The sequence below is a fragment of the Palaemon carinicauda genome, chromosome 28 (assembly GCF_036898095.1).
Source record: "Palaemon carinicauda isolate YSFRI2023 chromosome 28, ASM3689809v2, whole genome shotgun sequence".
NCBI classification, from domain to species: Eukaryota; Metazoa; Arthropoda; class Malacostraca; order Decapoda; family Palaemonidae; genus Palaemon; species Palaemon carinicauda.
The window spans coordinates 56,047,151-56,066,030 of record NC_090752.1 but is presented as its reverse complement, the minus strand read 5'-3'; the positions used below and the strand labels follow the sequence as shown (position 1 = coordinate 56,066,030).

Below are 18,880 nucleotides of genomic sequence, written 5' to 3'. Positions count from 1 at the left end.
TAAAATAGCTTTTTATCTATGGCTTGGGTTTTAGAATATTGATAGATACGATATTTTTAAATAGTAGGTTAATGGACCTCCATTGACAGACAGTATGAGCCATTGCATCTTTACTAGCTTTAACAACTATCATATGTATTTAGATATCATTCTTTGACATTTCTATTGTAAATTTGAGATAACCTTCTTGGATTTATGATGTTACTTTAGCCTACTCTTTCCGAATTTGATATCGAGATGCTTTTCTGAAAACTTTTGATAACTAGTATGGTGCGCAAAGACATTAAAGTTGTACAGTATGCACAAATGTTACAATTTTCGGTAATTTGAAGAATTTAAAACTACTGTAAATTGATATTCTTTTGCAGATTAATTTCTCTCTATTACAACATTTCCTACTGAAGTCATTATCAAGACATTTTTAGCTAGAACCCTCATTTGATTTGACTATCTTGTAGTTGTCTTTATGAATATATATTTATAGCTAAATGACATTCTAAAATTTCATTATCTTAGTATAATTTTCAATACTATAGTTATAGGTAGCCAGAGATATAAGAACTAAAAGTAAAGAGGAATTCACGAGAAAATAACTTTTTTTTTTCTTTTAAATCCGCGAAATATTACTGGAACCAAGAAAGAACAGTGTGTGCTTCAGAGCTTCGGAATCATTTGTCGTGTGTCTCCTGTGACAAGAACCTCACCCAACCGCAATTCAATGGACCACAGTCGGGACGCGGTATTTCTTTTCTTCCTGAAGGCAATGTTCTCCCCAACTCCAACTTGTTGCAAGTATATTCAGACTATTAAACTGAAATTGGTGTTGGTAAATGTCTAGGAGAAGGCCGCACCCGTTTTTCAAGTATTAACGACGAAAAACGGCAAAAAACAACCAGATTATTGTTGCACAGTGCATAGAAACATGAGGAAATGAATAAAAAAGAAACTAAGACTTAACTCTTACACACAAAATGTAAGCATAAACCTACTACTACAATTATGGGGGACCCCAGTGGGAAGCGGGGTTTTTGGGTGGGGGGAGGATGAGAAAAGTGATTTTTCGGGGCACTACCGAACCTAATACAACCAACTAACCTACCCTGGGGGGCCTGTACCCCTACCTAGGCCTACCGGGGGGGGGCTTCGCCCCCCCTGCGACCCCCCCTTAAGGCCACAGTGATTTTCAGGGCACCACCGAACCTAATACACCCACCTAACCTAGCCTAATAGCCCTGTACCCCTACCGCGAAGCCCCCCCCCCCTGCGACCCCCCCCTTAAGGACACTACCTAACACATCCTTCAAACCAAATCCAAAGTGATGGTACTGCTGTATACATCGTTATACTATCACCATTATAATATACTCCATAAATTAATGAAGCTTACCTTAACCTGTTGGTTGATAAAGATGTGCTGCTGCTTTGAGGAAAACGTGAAGCCGTTGCGAAGGTTCCCTGACATGCAGGACAATTTTTATTTTGTAAAATTAAATTGTGTCTCTGGCACAAATCCACTAGTTTTTCAATATAACCCCGAATAAGTAAGAACAATTTCATTGTAACTTAGGAAACAGTCAGGACAAGAAGATGGAATTTCAACTTCTTGTGCAATATCAGATGACGTGCTTGCTATGGCCTCGATGTCTAGGAACGAAATAAAATGGCTGGGTAAGAAAATGTATTGTCGCACTGTGATGGTTAAGAAAATGTATTGTCGCACTGTGATTGGCCAAACGTGAAGACGTCATTGGGAAAGAAAATGTATTGTCGCACTGTGATTGGCCAAACGTGAAGACGTCATTGGGAAAAAAAATGTATTGTCGCACTGTGATTGGCCAAACGTGAAGACGTCATAGTGGACTAGTTTGTCTGCGGATTATAATGGTTACAGGGCTCATTTGAGCAAAAATAAGACACAGTCAACAATAACAACAGACTTAGAAAAATCTGGGAGGAAGACAAGAGTAGCGTGAGTTTGATCATCGATATTTCGACTATTATTGATTTTCACTAAATTATCTCACTGGTATACCATTATATACATACATTCCTACATATTCTAGTAAAAATAAATTGAATATCAGTGATATCTTCATGCGGCCCTCTCCTAGACATTAACCATTGGGGTTTATATTATAGAAAATGGTGTGGGCTACATAGGCTGGAAACCGTCATGTTAAGGTGAACTGTGAAATAATATGCCTTTGAGATTGCGAGATGGTTACAAGCAGCTTAGATTGCTTCTGAAAAAAAAAAAAAAACAGGAAAACCCGTCTAAAATAGAAAAAATAGAACTAAATAATTAAAAGTTGTTTGGTGATAGGCCAGATCAGTCTAGGACTACATTGAAATCGGGTAAAGTTGACGAGACTTGTACTGGCTATCAATGTATTTGCAAAGCTATGTAATCAAGTCATCAAGAGTTGATATATATTCATATCCTATTGCCATTTGTAGGTACGGTACATTAGGTATTCACGCGATCTAGTTCTTCCCATGCAACTTTAACGGGAAAAATTGAATTTTACCTTGCGATTTGTCAAGAAAGGTCGTAATTAATGATACTTTAATTCGTAAATATACTAATTTCTAGACATACGTGAACCATATATTTTTTCTTAATCGTTATTTTTGGTTTTATCCATTACAAACTGAGGATTCTAGCAAACCACCCATTTATGAGTTTTCTTACTCCCATATGAGAACAATTATAGGGGACCACTAGTGGGAAATTGGGGGTTTAGGGTGGGGAAACACTAAAAAGCTTTCTTTGTTGCAATAGTAAAGGACAGAAATGCATCTTAAATGCTAGATAACCAGTCGGAAAAATATATGGGTCATGTATGTGACGTGAGATTGAAGAAGCATTTTTGTTACCCGTAATTTGTAACGCGGCCTGTAAAAATGATTACATAGGTCTTCTGTTCTGACAAGCAGTACATGAACTTTCTGAGTACGCCATCGGTGTGGATCATTATTAAGCTCTAATTACCTCAACTTTTTATCACGTCTTGCAAATGGTCATCGTTTCACTGTGGCTCGCTTCGTATGCAAATAAACATTATCTCATTGCTACTCTGTTGTGACAAGCTGTACATGGATGGGCCGATACCGAAAGTTGTAAACATTTCACAGATATTTTGTAACCATTTCATAATAACCCAAAAGTTTTGTGATTTATATAGAATATATCCCTTTTGCAGTTAATATACAATACTTTAATTTCTAATGAAACTGGAATTTGCTAAAAGAAATGGACAATTGCTGGCTAGTTTTGCATTTTCTCTGATTAGTAAGGTTGGAAATAATAACTTGTGTATCGATCAATTAAACAGAGGTCTATTTTTAAGTCTGCTCATTGTTTACTTTTGGGAGACTAATTACGAGTTACCGCGCATGCGTTGTTTGCGTTCGCTCTTGCCAGCTGTTCTATTGTTTGTATGACATAACCATTACCTAGGCTTTTTAAACAATTATGAGCTTCCATATATTCTTGTACAAGTTCCCAGATATTGTTCTACAACAGCCATTTTTTTCGTCCCCCTTCCCTACAGTTCCGGCATGACCACCATCACATGAAAACTTCTCCAAGAGGGAAGTAGGCTACAATGTATTTTGAAATTTTGTAATTTCATCTATTTAGGTAATTGAGTGTTGAAAATATTCTCCGTGCAGTATATAGTTATTGTTGCTCATGTGAGAGTAAAAAATATCCCTGAAATAATGGCCCCCAGGGCTTACGGGCGCATTGCATCCATGTAGGCCTACTGCTTGTCGGAACAGGAGCAGTGAGATAATGTTAATTTTGTGAATAGAGAGCCACGGCGGAGCAAAAGCAAATAGAAAGAAGAACGTGAAGTGAATTATAGATAATTAAAATAATTTAATTTCCAACCACTTATATGAATCATATATTTTTCCAACTAGTTATCTTGTGTTTATAATGCACTTCTGACCATTGTTATTGCTAGAAATTAATCGCTTTTGGTGTTTCCCCCACCCAAAACCCAGATTGCCCACTGGGATCCCCCTAATTGTTTTTATGTGAAGGGGGTGTGGGGGAAGGAAAACTCATGAACTGGTGATTTTCCTTAATACTCATGGTCCGAAATGGATAAAACAAGATTGCGAATGGGAAAAATATATGGTTCACGTATTTAGCTAGAAATTAAATTAGGATATATTTACCCCAGTTGCTTTATGTATATTTCATTCCATATACTGTACCATATATTGATTCAAACACAGGTAATTCCTTTATTTGTACTTGCCAGGTCAGAAGATGGGCTCCTGACAAAAACGAATCCGTTATGGAACAGCGCAGTATTAGTTAGGACATTAGGACTTGCATAATTGAATAGATCCTTCAAAATACACGATTCTGAAACTCATATACAGTACTACTGACACAAATGTCTATTAATGAAGTTATAGATTTTAATAAAAAAAAACAAAGTTTTGTTCCATTTGCCATCTTGGCACAAGCCACAGGGCCTCCTTCTACCCAGTAGTTAAAAGAGAAACCACAAACACTAATAGGTGAGGCTTCTGTTGTTAGTTACTTGTTCGAAGAGTATGAAGGGCCCAATGCTATATATTTTAAACCTATTTGTTTTAAGTATTGGAATGTACAATATAATTATAGCTCATTTCATTTTTTAATAATGAAAGGTTTGGGTAAAAATGTGTTTGATATATTTGTCTTATAATGGGAAATGAAAGTAAAGTCTATGTTCGAACAGAGGCTGGAGCGCGATGCTACACCTTGTCCGTTTGTTTAATGTGCATTCACTAGCCCACGGGGCTAGAGCGCATAGCGTAACGTTCCTCTTGCCATTACATAGGAGCAATGAGATAATGTTTAATAGCGAGCAAAAGAAAAACCAATAAATCATTAGCTCTATTAGATAAGAAGGTATTTTATTTATAATACAAAGATAAAAGGGAAGGGTGAAGTGATGTTTGGTGAAATGTCTGGTAGAGTGTCTGGGATTGAAAGGGGAAGAGTGAGAGAGGGTGTGGCTTTATTGCTGAGTGAATGGACGACAGGTAAAGTAGTGGAATGGGAGGAGATATCATCTAGGTTAATGTGGGTAAGGGTTAGGTTGGGTAGGGAATGTTGGGCGTTTGTCAGTGCGTATGGGCCAGGTAGTGAGAAAAGGGAAGAAGAGCAGAATGAGTTCTGGATTGAATTAACTAGATGTGTAGAAGGACCGGGTAGAAGGAATTATGTAGTTGTCATGGGTGATTTAAATGCTAGAGTGGGCGCTGGAGAGGTAGAAGGTGTCATTGGGAAGTATGGCGTGCCAGGTGAAAATGAGAGTGGAGAGAGACTGATAGATATGTGTGTTGAGCAAGAGATTGTGAGAAGTGCTAGCTTTTACAAAAAGAAAGATAAAAACAAGTATACATGGTTAAGAGTGGCAAATAGAAGAGTATTAGAAAAGGCATTAATGGATTATGTGTTGATAGCTTAAAGAATGTTTGGAAGATTGAAAGACGTGCACGTGTTTAGGGGTATGGGTAACGGTATGTCTGATCATTTTTTGGTGGAAGGAAAATTAGTTGTAGCAAAAGAGTGGGGGAATAGAGTAGGTGGATACAAAAGGGAGCTAGTGAGGGTTGAAGAGCTAATAAAACCGGGGGTAAAAAGTAAATATCAGGAAAGGTTGAAAATGTCATATGACGAAGTGAAAGTAAGAGAAACTGGCAATTTAGAGGAGGAGTGGAAGTTAGTAAAAGAAAATTTTGTTTGGATTGCAAGTGATGTGTGTGGCAAGAAGGTTGTTGGAGGCAGCATGAGGAAGGGCCGTGAATGGTGGAATGAAGGAGTGAAGGTAAAAGTGGAAGAGAAAAAGAGGGCTTTTGAAGAATGGCTGCAGAGTAATAGTATAGAGAAGTATGAAAAATATAAAGAGAAAAATGTGGAAGTAAAGCGCAAGGTACGTGAGGCAAAGAGGGCAGCTGACCTGAGGTGGGGTCAGGGATTGGGTCATTCATATGAAGAGAATAAGTAGTAGTTTTGGAAAGAAGTGAAGAGAGTAAGGAAGGCTGGCTCAAGAATTGAAGAGACAGTGAAAGATGGAAATGGAAGGTTGTTAAAAGGAGAGGAGGCAAGGAAAAGATGGGTGGAATATTTTGAAAGTTTACTGAATGTTGAGGATAATAGGGAGGCAGATATAATTGCTGTTGCAGGTGTTGAGGTGCCAGTGATGGGAGATGAGAATGAGAGGGAGATTACAATAGATGAAGTGAGGAGAGCACTAGATGAAACGAGAGTAGGAAAAGCGTCTGGTATGGATGGTGTGAGAGCTGAGATGTTGAAGGAAGGGGGTGTGACTGTACTTGAATGGTTGGTGAGATTGTTTAATATGTGTTTTGTGTTGTCAATGGTACCAGTAGATTGGGTTTGTGCATGTATTGTACCACTATATAAGGGTAAGGGAGATGTGCATGAGTGTTGTAATTCAAGTGGTATTAGTTAAGCGTAGTTGGAAAAGTGTATGGTAGAGTACTGATTAATAGGATTAAGGATAAAACAGAGAATGCAATCTTGGAAATACAGGGTGGTTTTAGAAGAGGTAGGGGTTGTATGAATCAAATTTTTACAGTTTGGCAGATATGCGAGAAATATTTAGCAAATGGGGAGGAGGTGTATGTTGCATTTATGGATCTGGAGAAAGCGTATGATAGAGTTGATAGGGAAGCAATGTGGAATGTGATGAGGTTATATGGAGTTGGTGGAAGGTTGTTGCAAGCAGTGAAAAGTTTCTACAAAGGTAGTAAAGCGTGTGTTAGGATAAGAAATGAAGTGAGCGATTGGTTTCCGGTGAGAGTGGGGCTGAGACAGGGATGTGTGATGTCGCCGTGGTTGTTTAACTTTTATGTTGATGGAGTGGTGAGAGAGGTGAATGCTTGAGTGCTTGTACGAGGATTAAGACTGGTAGATGAGAATGACCATGAATGGGAGGTAAATCAGTTGTTATTTGCAGATGATACTGTACTGGTTGGAAACACAGAAGAGAAGCTTGGCCGATCAGTGACAGAATTTGGAAGGGTGTGTGAGAGAAGGAAGTTGAGAGTTAATGTGGGTAAGAGTAAGGTTATGAGATGTACGAGAAGGGAAGGTGGTGCTAGGTTGAATGTCACGTTGAATGGAGAGTTACTTGAGGAGGTGGATCAGTTTAAGTACTTGCGGTCTGTTGTTGCAGCAAATGGTGGAGTGGAAGCAGATGTATGCCAGAGAGTGAATGTAGGATGCAAAGTGTTGGGGGCAGTTAAGGGAGTAGTAAACAATAGAGGGTTAGGCATGAATGTAAAGAGAATTCTACATGAGAAAGTGATTGTACCAACTGTGATGTATGGATTGGAGTTGTGGGGAATGAAAGTGACGGAGAGACAGAAATTGAATGTGTTCGAGATAGAAGTGTCTAAGGAGTATGGCTGGTGTATCTCGAGTAGATAGTTAGGAACGAAGTGGTGAGGGTGAGAACGGGTGTAAGAAATGAGTTAGCAGCTAGAGTGTATATGAATGTGTTGAGGTGGTTTGGCCATGTTGAGAGAGTGGAAAATGCTGTCTGCTAAAGAAGGTGATGAATGCAAGAGTTGATGGGAGAAGTACAAGAGGAAGGCCAAGGTTTCGGTGGATGGATGGAGTGAAGAAAGCTCTGGGTGATAGGAGGATAGATGTGAGAGAGGCAAGAGAGCGTGCTAGGAATAGGAATGAATGGCGAGCGATTGTGACGCAGTTCCGGTAAGCCCTGCTGCTTCCTCCAGTGCCTTAGATGACCGCGGAGGTAGCAGCAGTAGGGGATTCAGCATTATGAAGCTTCATCTGTGGTGGATAACGGGGGAGGGTGGGCTGTGGCACCCTAGCAGTACCAGCTGAACTTGGTTGAGTCCCTTGTCAGGCTTGGAGGAACGTAGAGAGTAGATTCCCCCCCCCTTTTTTTTTTCATTTGTTGATGTCGGCTACCCCCTAAAATTGGAGGAAGTGCCTTGGTATATGTATGTATGTACAATGAACACTGCTATGAATGACTCCATAGAAAATGGAGTGAAAAAAAAAAATCGTGTTTTCTGTGTCTAGAAATCATGGTAAACAAAAGCTCGAGTGTTTTGACTGTTCCATTACTCTTACAGTACTTGTTTTTTTATTACAGTAACTGCTTTTTTATAACAATATACAATTAGACTAGTATGTGGTATGTTTTAAGATGTTTTGAATATAATTGATGCCGATACCAATAGTGCAAAGCCATAGTTTTTCAGTTATGGTAGTTGAACCACCATAACTAAAACACTACAAACAAAAATGGCCCACAATTCCTATCATAACCCTCAAATGGTTTTTGCTTCAATATGGTTTGCATCGCTTGCAAATTAACATATCACTGCTCCTCTGTTGTGGCAAACGGTACATGGATGTACTGCACATGCTGTCCACATGGTCACTACAGTATTTTAACTATCATAATTACCTATAATCTGTGTTATCGTTATTAACTTGACCCAAAAAGTTCGGATGGTTACAAAATTTTACAAAATCTTTATGGATGTTTACAACTTTTAGTAACTTCTATGTGTATGTGCTGCACATGCCAACCATGTCGAAATAGCTGAAATTACACTCAATTTGGAAGTAGATTGAACTCCCCTCTAGGAGACTTCTTGTAATGATAGTCATGCTGAAACTGAAATGGAGGGACAAGGAAGGGTCTTTTACAAAAGAACGGCTGGGAATTACACGAATGTAGAAGCTAATGATTACATCATAAAAACCAGAACGGCTACCAAAAGCAAATGCAAACAATGCATGCACAGTAACCCACAATTAGTCTCCCAAAAGTAAACAGTGATATGCTGTTCATCTTTTGATACTTGAGTTGTGGGTCAGTTCCCATTAGCCATACAAAGAAAAATGCCAAAATACCCAGCGCTTGTCCATTTCTTACGACGAATTCCAGTTTTCCTAGATATATAAGTATCATATTTTAACCCCTTAATTTGTAACCCAACAGGAGTTGGCTGTAAGAAGTAGAAAAGTTCTGACAGTTTCAATGTGCTTCTGTATGACGAAGGGGTAACTAACGTGCCAATCGAATAAATGATTGACACAACTAAATTAACACTAGTGCCATTATCTAGATTCATTGCTTGCATTAGCGTATTAGTGGTGTGTTACTTAGTATACATTGCTCATAATCATTTGTTGGAGGCTTGGAGCTTTAATGTTTTTGTATGACAATCATTATAATCTGTTCAGAGTATGAAGTCTGAGAAAGAGGGGGGATGTGGGTTGTTCGTAGATAGGTAGGGAGCCTTTAATATGATGATTACCTGTTAAAACAAGCAGTGTCGCATTCATGGAAATTCCAGAATCTGCCATGCCGTGAACTGACTTCATGCTATGAATGCAATGGCTAACTTTTTTTTTTAACCTTGGTTCAATGATGATTGCAGATGGGCCTACTCGGGTGGTGTCTTAACAAAAATTAACCCATCATTTTCCATATCTGCCTGATTTCTATACAACAATTTAGAAAAATGCCCGGAAGGCTGTGATATTTGCCTGCCACTCGCTTTGCTTGCAAATAACAATCTCATTACTCCTCTGTTCTGGCAAGAGGTACATTAATGTGCTGCACACGCTAACTGCCTGGGTCACCATTTAAGTATAATTACCTATAATTTATATCCTGGCCCTCAAATGAGTTTTGCACCCTCGTGGCTCGCTTCACTCGAAAATAAACATAAGCTCAATGCTCCTTTGTTCTGGCAAGCAATGCATGGATGTGCTGCACAGTCATGTGGGTCATTATTTAAGGTATCGTAATTACCGATACCGAGATTGGTTTTACTATTAAGCTAAAATAGGATGCCGTATTATCTTACCGTGCCTTATTAGTCAGTGTTATATTTCCGGATAATGGGTAGTAATAGCACTGAAATGACTGGTGTTTGGGGACTCCCCAAATTAGGCAGTACAGTACAGGTTGTTAGTTTCAGGCTTACAAATGTGGGTACGATACTTCCAGTAATGTCAATCTGAACATAAAGTGCAAGGCTTAACACATTTAGGACACTTGACTTCTCTTATAAGAACATTGTGGTTACGGGAAAAGTCAGTTTCTGTATTATAACGTACAATAAGGCTTACAATATTGAACAAAGTCAGTTTACAACCCTTACAAATGTTAGCCACAACTGAAATGAGGATTATTTATTTGAAATGAACCTGTGAAGTGCATTTTGTAATGACCTTCATGGAAACAAAAACTGTTGCTTTGACCAATTTGAGGTAAGGCTTAGTTAAATCATCAGAGATAAAGCTGTGTAAAGTGTAACGCATGTGTAAACAGGCCGTGGTCTTATAACTCCCACTTAGAAAATTGACAAAAACCACTAGCCAATAGTAATGCATTTACTAGAGGTGCCACATTCTCATTGAATCACCATGCTCACTGAGTGAAGTTACAACATATGTAGGTGGAAATTGTCAAAGTGAGCTGTGGGGAGGAGTCAAGTAGGGTAGAAATGAATTTTCAAACGTAATGAGAGCTACTCTGCATGACACTGCAAACATCAATAAACAACTTTGAAAAATATTATACTGTAATTTGATTACCTTTTTCCTGGCATGATGTATTTGAGCAGTTAATGAACATTGAATTTTTTTTTCACATGTTTTATCCAAGAAAAATATAAATTAAAACATAGGACCCTTGTGAGTGTGCATACCCTTTTCCTGTCTTGTGATAGTGTTCCCCATTGTTGTAGTTCATGTTGGAGCTACCCCTGTGGTTTCTCCCCTCGCAGACTTCGACCCCTCTGCTTGCAGATCCTGAGGTTAGGGTTGGAAAGAGGAACAAATGTACACATGCTTCCTCTGCCTCCACCATACTCTTCAACTTTCAACTCAGTATGCACTTCTAAGAAGAGGAAGAAGTCCAGTCTGCTGCAGTCATAAGGAAAGTGCTTCTTTTGACACCACCTCTTTCAAAGAAATGAACAGCACCAAAGTGACTCCCAGTCCCATATATCGATCCCACGAGGTCGATGCACAAGGTTGTGGATCAATTTTAATCCCCCACGATCAACCCCATCCCTAGCTACTCCAGTAGCTAGGCAGGACAATGCATGGGGGCCATACTGCAGCTCTCGTCATCTGGTAGCCATGTGGTAAGGGTGTATAACCACCTGCTCCCCCACCTTTGAGGGCAATGCACAAGGCCAGGGCTGAGATCCTGTGTTGCAGCCCCCAAGGGTTGTTACTCGGCCCTCCTAAGGTACCACAGTAGGCAGTTGGGACTGTTGAGGCTAAGTGCTTCAGCCCCACTGGCCAGGGCTGTGACCTCTTACCCCCTCAGTAATGGCTTTGGTTTCCTGGATATCCCAGTAATCAGGTGGGACAAGAGTGTATGGTTCCATACACTTTTTGTTCCCCGGTTAATGAAGGAGCTTCGACATTCTCCCTCTCTCTTCCTGCCTCATCATTGGACTCCTGTTCTTCCTTCGCCCAAGATACTTTGGTAGAATGAGTTAGAGGGTGGTACTCTTCAAGGCTATTGTTGAGCGCTTGTGTGCAGTAGAAGATCAGGAGTTGGAGTCTGTGCTGTTCTTTTGCCACGTTCGTATTCTTTGGTGTGGGGTGGGGAGTTGTTATGACTCGCCAGAGCAACCTGCAAACTCCCAGGGAAGAAGGTACTTTGGGTTCGTCTGCTTCCAAGACACCCCAGTAGCTAGGCAGGACAATGCATGGGGCCCATACCGCAGCTCTCTTCATGCGGTAGCCAGGTGGTAAGGGTGTATAGTCACCTGCTCCCTCCCCCCCCCCTTTTGAGGGCAATACACAGGGCCAGGGCTGAGACGGAAGTGGAAAAGCGCGAGGTAGGTGACCTGGCTTCCCGTTCGGGGAGGGTCTTGGTCATTGAGCAGCACGTTGGTGTCCCTCAAGGCCCCGGGCCATCCCTAGGGCTGACCTGGTCGGATCTGGCTAGTTTAGCCCTGGATCGAGTTGACAATCAAATCTGTGGAACTGATACTTTTTTTTTGAAATTCTGTCAAATAGTGGCTAATGCATTGCTAAAGACCAAACGGCATACAAAATTGCCATGTATTGTCATTCGGTTAAACAAGACCTTTTCCCTTCCATTCTCGAGGCAGAAAAATTCTTTCCATAGATATTGAAGTAATTAACTTAAGCAAAAATACACTAGCAACGTGAAACTTATTGCAATGATGTTGCAATTTCAATTCAAAGGTGTATATAGATACACACAAAACAAGTTCAAACTTTTTCCAAGGGCTAAGCAAAAATTATGCAGTGTTGGTGGTTTGGTATCCTATAACATAAGTGTGGTTTGAAAATGGCTCTTTCAAGAAATGAAAATATTCTTAAGACTGTCCCTATCTCCATTCTCGGAGCTCAATGTTAAGTGACTTCTTTACTGTGTACAAGGACATCGAACATGTTAGTGCCAATGATTCCAAGTAACATTTATGGCATTGTTTTATCAATAGGCCCCCATCAAAAAATTCTCTAGGTTCCATTTTTTTCACCGAAGTTTCACAGTACTAATGGAATCAAATCCCAAAACGTAGGTGTCTTATCCTGCTATAGTAGTGCACAACTCAGTCCAGACTTCCCTTGGAAACTAAATTATGGTGATGTATTACTAGAACCTTGACCCATTTCTCTATCCTTTTACATCAGATGTGTTTTATTTTGTATGCACTGTAGTCTGTCTCTGGGCCATAACTTAGATAAGCTGATTGCAATTTGTAATATCATAGATACCGGTACCATATGAAGTGCTTATCTCGTTTAGTAGTCTGTTCGTTCATTTTAATCTGTACAGTACATATCCATGAATAAAGACTAGGTTTTAGTGTACCCCAGTGCCTGAAAGAATATGGCACTTTAAAAAATAATCAGTAGGGCGCACTCCATTCTAAGATTTTCTTAAAAACAAAAATGACCAGCTTTAAAAGGCCAATATTTGTGTAATCAGTTTGTAATTAGTGATCAATAATTAGGTGGTGCTAAGACTTCAACATCCTAGAACCATGGGACAAACAGAAGCTATGCAATGTAATGTAGCTTGTTGTTTTAATAACTCTTATTGTGAGAAATGCAGTGGCATATTGTCTTTTATTTCCTGTTACTGCATCTTGACAGAAAAATCTGGTATTCTAAAATTAATTGATTGGATATTGACGTGAATGATGTAGGGATGAGACACCAACGTGTAATTTGCTCTAGCTACAGTAGAAAGTAATTGATATTTTGAGACATTAGTTGTGAAAAAGGGAAAGTTTGGTGTACTGTTATTTAGTAGGTTTAGAATAGTTTTTTATATTAAGAAATAAGGTAAATTTTTAAAACGGTAATGTTGATAATGCAGATACTTCAAATTTTATGATTGGTGTTCTAATATGGCACTCTGTATCATACTCATTTCTTCTCATCTCTGTAGGGGACAGTGTCTTCAGTGCACATCAAATGGTCCACTGTATGCATTACTTGAAGGTCTTTAAAGCATCTTAGTTAACATCTGATTTTTGTTTTTATACTATACATCTGTTTTTGCTGTTCAACATCTTGCTGTCCAACATCTTTATTTTTGAATTCATACTTCGACTATTTGGTTCTTATGGCCAAGGCACCAGCCACCCGTTGAAATACTACAGTTAGAGAATTAGTGGGTCCTTTGATTGACATACACCGAATTGTCTGGCCTATTCTTTACACATTCTCCTCTTTCCTAATACACCTGACAACACCTCTTCACTTAAGTAATTAATTACCTCACTGTAATTGTCCATTGGCTACTTTCCACTTGGGATAGAAGAGAGACTTTAGCTATGGAAAGCAGCTCTTCTGGGAGAAGGACGCTCCAAAATCAAACCATTATTCTCCTGTCTTGAGTAGTGCCATAGCCTCCGTATCATCGTCTTCCACTGTCTTGAGTTATAATTCTCTTGCTTGAGGGCACACTCAGGCACACTATTCTGTTTTCTTATTTCCTTTCATCACTGGGCTACTGGAGCCCCAGTCTTGTAGCATACTGCTTTTCCAAATAGGGTTGTAGCTTTGCTTGTAATGATGATGATGATAATTTCATTTAGTAGTACTTTCAAATTATAGTACCTGCAGTAAATACTTACATTTCTGTTTTCAGGTCGCTGCTAACAAGGAGTCTTCCATGCTTCAAGCTATATTAAGATGGTCTGCTGCTCTGTCTGTTTTAATCAATCCAATCAAGTCAGCCATGTTGATGGTACCGTCTTATTCAGGATGTAAGTTCAAGATTAAATATGTTTTTCCGCTTGGCCAGTTAATTAATCTTTGAGCCCTATCATAAACAGCATTAAGAAGTTTTTGTAGACCCTTCAGGCAGCAACTGTATGGCTTTGTCATGCACTTTTGATCAGTTTGGTCTTAAATGTAATGTCTCATTCATTTTACTTTTTGTATTTTGCTTAGTTTTGATTGAACTCGACATAAAATGTTGCCAAGGAACATTTAACTACTGTAATTTATTATTTTCCGGTTCCTCTGCTTTGGTTAAACCTCACACAAAATGTTATTGCCAAACAATATTGTAACTAATGATTTTTATTTTTTCTGTGTTAAATTTTAGCTATTGATTTTACTTAAAGAATTATTTCATTTCTTTATTGGATAGATAATTCCCTTTCGCTCCCAAAGGACGTACCGTTACGTTCTTGCAAAACACTGTTATTTACATATTTTTTGCATGTTTTTGATAGCTTTATGAGAAACTTCAGGCATTTTCCAAAAGAATGAGACCAACCTGACCTCTCTATGACAAAAATTAAGGCTATTAGAGCAATTTAAAGAAAATATATATATAGCAAAATGTGCTCGAAATTTAACCTTACCTTGGGGGTAAAATGGGTTAATTATAATTAAAAGGGCTACACGCTTACACTTTTATTTTTCGTCAATATTACAAATTTAAAACATTATCTTAAAGGGGTGAAAAATACTTTAGTTAGTCTGTAAGTTTTATACGCTTACAATTAACTAATTAGGATTGTTTTTTCACATCATATTCAAAAGTTAGCCGAGTCAATACTCGGTTACGTCTTATTCATTGAAAGTTGGGGGCATTGTAATGGAACAAAGGTCTTGTAAACATTTTACATAAATTCAGTTCGTGTCTAAACAATATCAATTAAAAATTGGTTCTAAGTTCAAATACATAGTTATTTTCAATTAGAAGATACATGTAGGAGGTAGGCCTATCTACAATAGTTGGCAATTGTTTGAAGAATAGCTTTTTCGTTTACTATATCAGTCCTTCTAATGGTTATGTCTTAAGATAGCTTTTCCGTCTATGGGAATTTTTATTTCATCCTTACAATGACATTAATTTGAGCTACCTTGTAGTAATTTGTTCAATTCAGCGAATTTATGAAAATATTTGCAGTAGATAAACATTACTTCCATGCTTTTGGCTTGAACCAAAATTAACAACTTTAGAGTATTTTAAATATAACCCACTCTGCAATAAAAGTATCAAAGGAACAGGTCTACGGCACCTCTAGGTGGTTATGGAATACAATTTATATTTGTATGCAATTGTCGTCATGACTTTTCTTTTTCCTGTCATTTCTAGCTTAAGACATCTTTGCCTCTCCTGCCTTCATCTTATCTTGCTGAACAACCTCTTATAACTTTTACCACTAGGTGCTGGTTTTCCTAAGTTGCACCTCAGCTCTTGAGTGGATTCCTTGCCTAAACACGTTCTATCCAATTTTTCCCATAATTTTCTGGGTTTCCCTGATATTTTGTCGAGTAGCTAACGTAATAACTGGTTAAGCATTACTTAGGGCCACAATACCATCCCTTCCCAGTCTTTTACTATACAGTACCTCCATTCCCACTACCTTTCTAGTTACTGTACAAGCTCTCAAGTTCTACTTCCTAGTGCAATTGAATACTTTCCCGTATTTGCACTTGGGTACTGAATGGCCTTCTAGGGCCCAGTGCTGGCCTATATGGCCCAAATTCATAATCCAGTCCTTGTTGACAGCTTCTCTGACCAACTGTTTCTTATCTGTTCTCCTCAAAAGATCAAATCATCTTGTCTGGGGTATATTTTCCAGTCTTCAAATGACACATTTCTCCTCTAGTTACGTTGTACTCTTGTTTGAAACCAATTTGCAACCAACCAATACTCTGGTCATGTTAAGAATTCAATATCATATTCTAGTAAGTATTCATGTTCCTGTCTTGTATTTACCAATTTCTCTCTCTCTCTCTCTCTCTCTCTCTCTCTCTCTCTACCAGGTACAAATTTTTTTCTAATTGAAAGTGATAGCTCATTAGGTACACACGACTCTAGGTTTAGGCTACAATTCCCTTTGAACGTAGTTACTAGTTTCTGCTGAATCAATTTCTCTCTCTCTCTCTCTCTCTCTCTCTCTCTCTCTCTCTCTCTCTCTCTCTCTCTCTCTCTCTCTCTCTCTCTCATCTAATGGCCATGGGATTTTTTTGCAAATTTTCATGTTTTTGCTCATATTAAAATTCTCTCTCTCTCTCTCTCTCTCTCTCTCTCTCTCTCTCATATTTAATGGATCAAGTGATTTTTTTGCGAATTTTCAATGTTTTGCTCATACTGAAATTCTGATAGTTGTTTTGAATCTCTCTCTCTCTCTCTCTCTCTCTCTCTCTCTCTCTCTCTCACACAAATACTTCGCTTGCTCATTAGAACATACATCACATGTATCTATTTGCCTATTAACATATTTTATCATTTTGCAGAGGTTTACGAATCTGGGCAAACCAAGTTCCTGTCTCGGCAATCAACAGGTTTCTGAAGACCTGGCTTCCACTGGAAAGAACTACAGATTCACTTGAATGAAGCTGTGCCCCTGTGATGCAGTTTTCGACTTCAATGTGCCAAGAGTTTTTAGCTACGAGTCTGTCAATTTCTTTTGTCCGTTTCTAAGGAGTATATTTCAGTAAACATAGAGAGAAACCCCGTTTTACTTGATGAACACTCGTTACTGTCTAATGTGTGTTACTTAACCATGCATAGTCGTTGCAATTGTCACTGCAGTACGTATCTGAGTTATAGGCAAGTTTTTATTATTGCTTGGAGAAATTAACTTTGATACATAAAATATTAGAAATATTTGCTTAAATTTTCTCTCTGAAATAGGGTTACTTTTCTAAGTAATAATTACAGAGGCACTTGTGATTAGTCTCTCTCTCTCTCTCTCTCTCTCTCTCTCTCTCTCTCTCTCTCCTCTCTCTCTCTCTCTCTCTCTCTCTCTCTCTCATTTTGAACCTTCTACATTTCTTTCAAATACAACAATGCATCTATCAGTGTAAAATAATATTCTCTCTCTCTCTCTCTCTCTCTTCTCTCTCATATTTTGAACCATCTACATATCTTTCAAGGGCGAAAATACAGCTATTAGTATAAAATCTCTCTCTCTCTCTCTCTCTCTCTCTCTCTCTCTCTCTCATATTTTGAGCTTTCTGCATTTTTGTACACCAATACATTTATTAGTACAAATGAATCTCTCTCTCTCTCTCTCTCTCTCTCTCTCTGTTGAAACTTTACATCTCTTTGAAGTACAAAAATATATATATTATTACAAGTGATTCTCTCTCTCTCTCTCTCTCTCTCTCTCTCTCTCTCTCCCTCATATATTTTGAGCTTTCTGCATTTTTGTCAACCAATACATTTATTAGTACAAATGAATCTCTCTCTCTCTCTCTCTCTCTCTCTCTCTCTCTCTCTCTCATATATTTTGAGCTTTCTGCATTTTTGTCAACCAATACATTTATTAGTACAAATGAATCTCTCTCTCTCTCTCTCTCTCTCTCTCTCTCTCTTTGAACCTTCTACATTTCTTTTAAATACAACAATGCATCTATCAGTGTAAAATAATATTCTCTCTCTCTCTCTCTCTCTCTCTCTCTCTCTCTCTTTCTCTCATATTTTGAACCATCTACATATCTTTCAAGGGCGAAAATACAGCTATTAGTATAAAATCTCTCTCTCTCTCTCTCTCTCTCTCTCTCTCTCTCTCTCATATTTTGAGCTTTCTGCATTTTTGTACACCAATACATTTATTAGTACAAATGAATCTCTCTCTCTCTCTCTTTCTCTCTCTCTCTCTCTCTCTCTCCTCTCTCTCTCTCTCTCTGTTGAAACTTTACATCTCTTTGAAGTACAAAAATATATATATTATTACAAGTGATTCTCTCTCTCTCTCTCTCTCTCTCTCTCTCTCTCTCATATATTTTGAGCTTTCTGCATTTTTGTCAACCAATACATTTATTAGTACAAATGAATCTCTCTCTCTCTCTCTCTCTCTCTCTCTCTCTCTCTCTCATATGCCAGTTAGGTAACGCAAAAATTCTCTAAAATTTACTCAACTAATATAATTTTTCTTTTGACACTTATACTTGATTCCTCCGTGCAATACGAAAATGTTTTTGTTCATGTACTTTCTACGGTGCCAGTTGTCGACTGTCCTTGTTAAGTAAAGCTTATAATAAACAGCAATTAGTGTTCTTAGGTAAAACGTTATAGTGAACTCATGTTTGTTAAAATGTACTCCTGTTAACTGACGAAAGAAATTGACAGATTTGAAAGCAATACCACATACTTCTAAAAACTTCAATGCCTCCCAGTTTGTAAGAGCAGTTATGGACAAACTAGAATTACTAAACTTGCAATATATTAGGTTGCAACTTTTCCCACATTTCTTTTAATTATTGACTCCAATATTGATATTTTGTAGATGTGGGAGATAGTTGCATCTACAAAATATCAATTCAATAGTTGAAAGAAATCGGGAAAAATGGCAACAATAATGTGTTACAAGTTTA

At 38.3% G+C, this 18,880-nt stretch overlaps 1 protein-coding gene across 2 annotated transcripts in view; it reads left to right on the top strand.

Moving 5' to 3' along the window:
* sfl (N-deacetylase and N-sulfotransferase sfl) overlaps positions 1 to 17,276 on the top strand; it is a 158,908-nt gene extending 141,632 nt beyond the window's left edge. For both annotated transcript variants that reach the window (XR_011040262.1, XR_011040261.1), the window contains exons 17-18: positions 14,184 to 14,301; positions 16,796 to 17,276. The gene's annotated coding sequence lies outside the window, so the exon portion shown is untranslated. The remainder of the gene's footprint in view (positions 1 to 14,183; positions 14,302 to 16,795) is intronic.
* Positions 17,277 to 18,880: the final 1,604 nt, after the last annotated feature.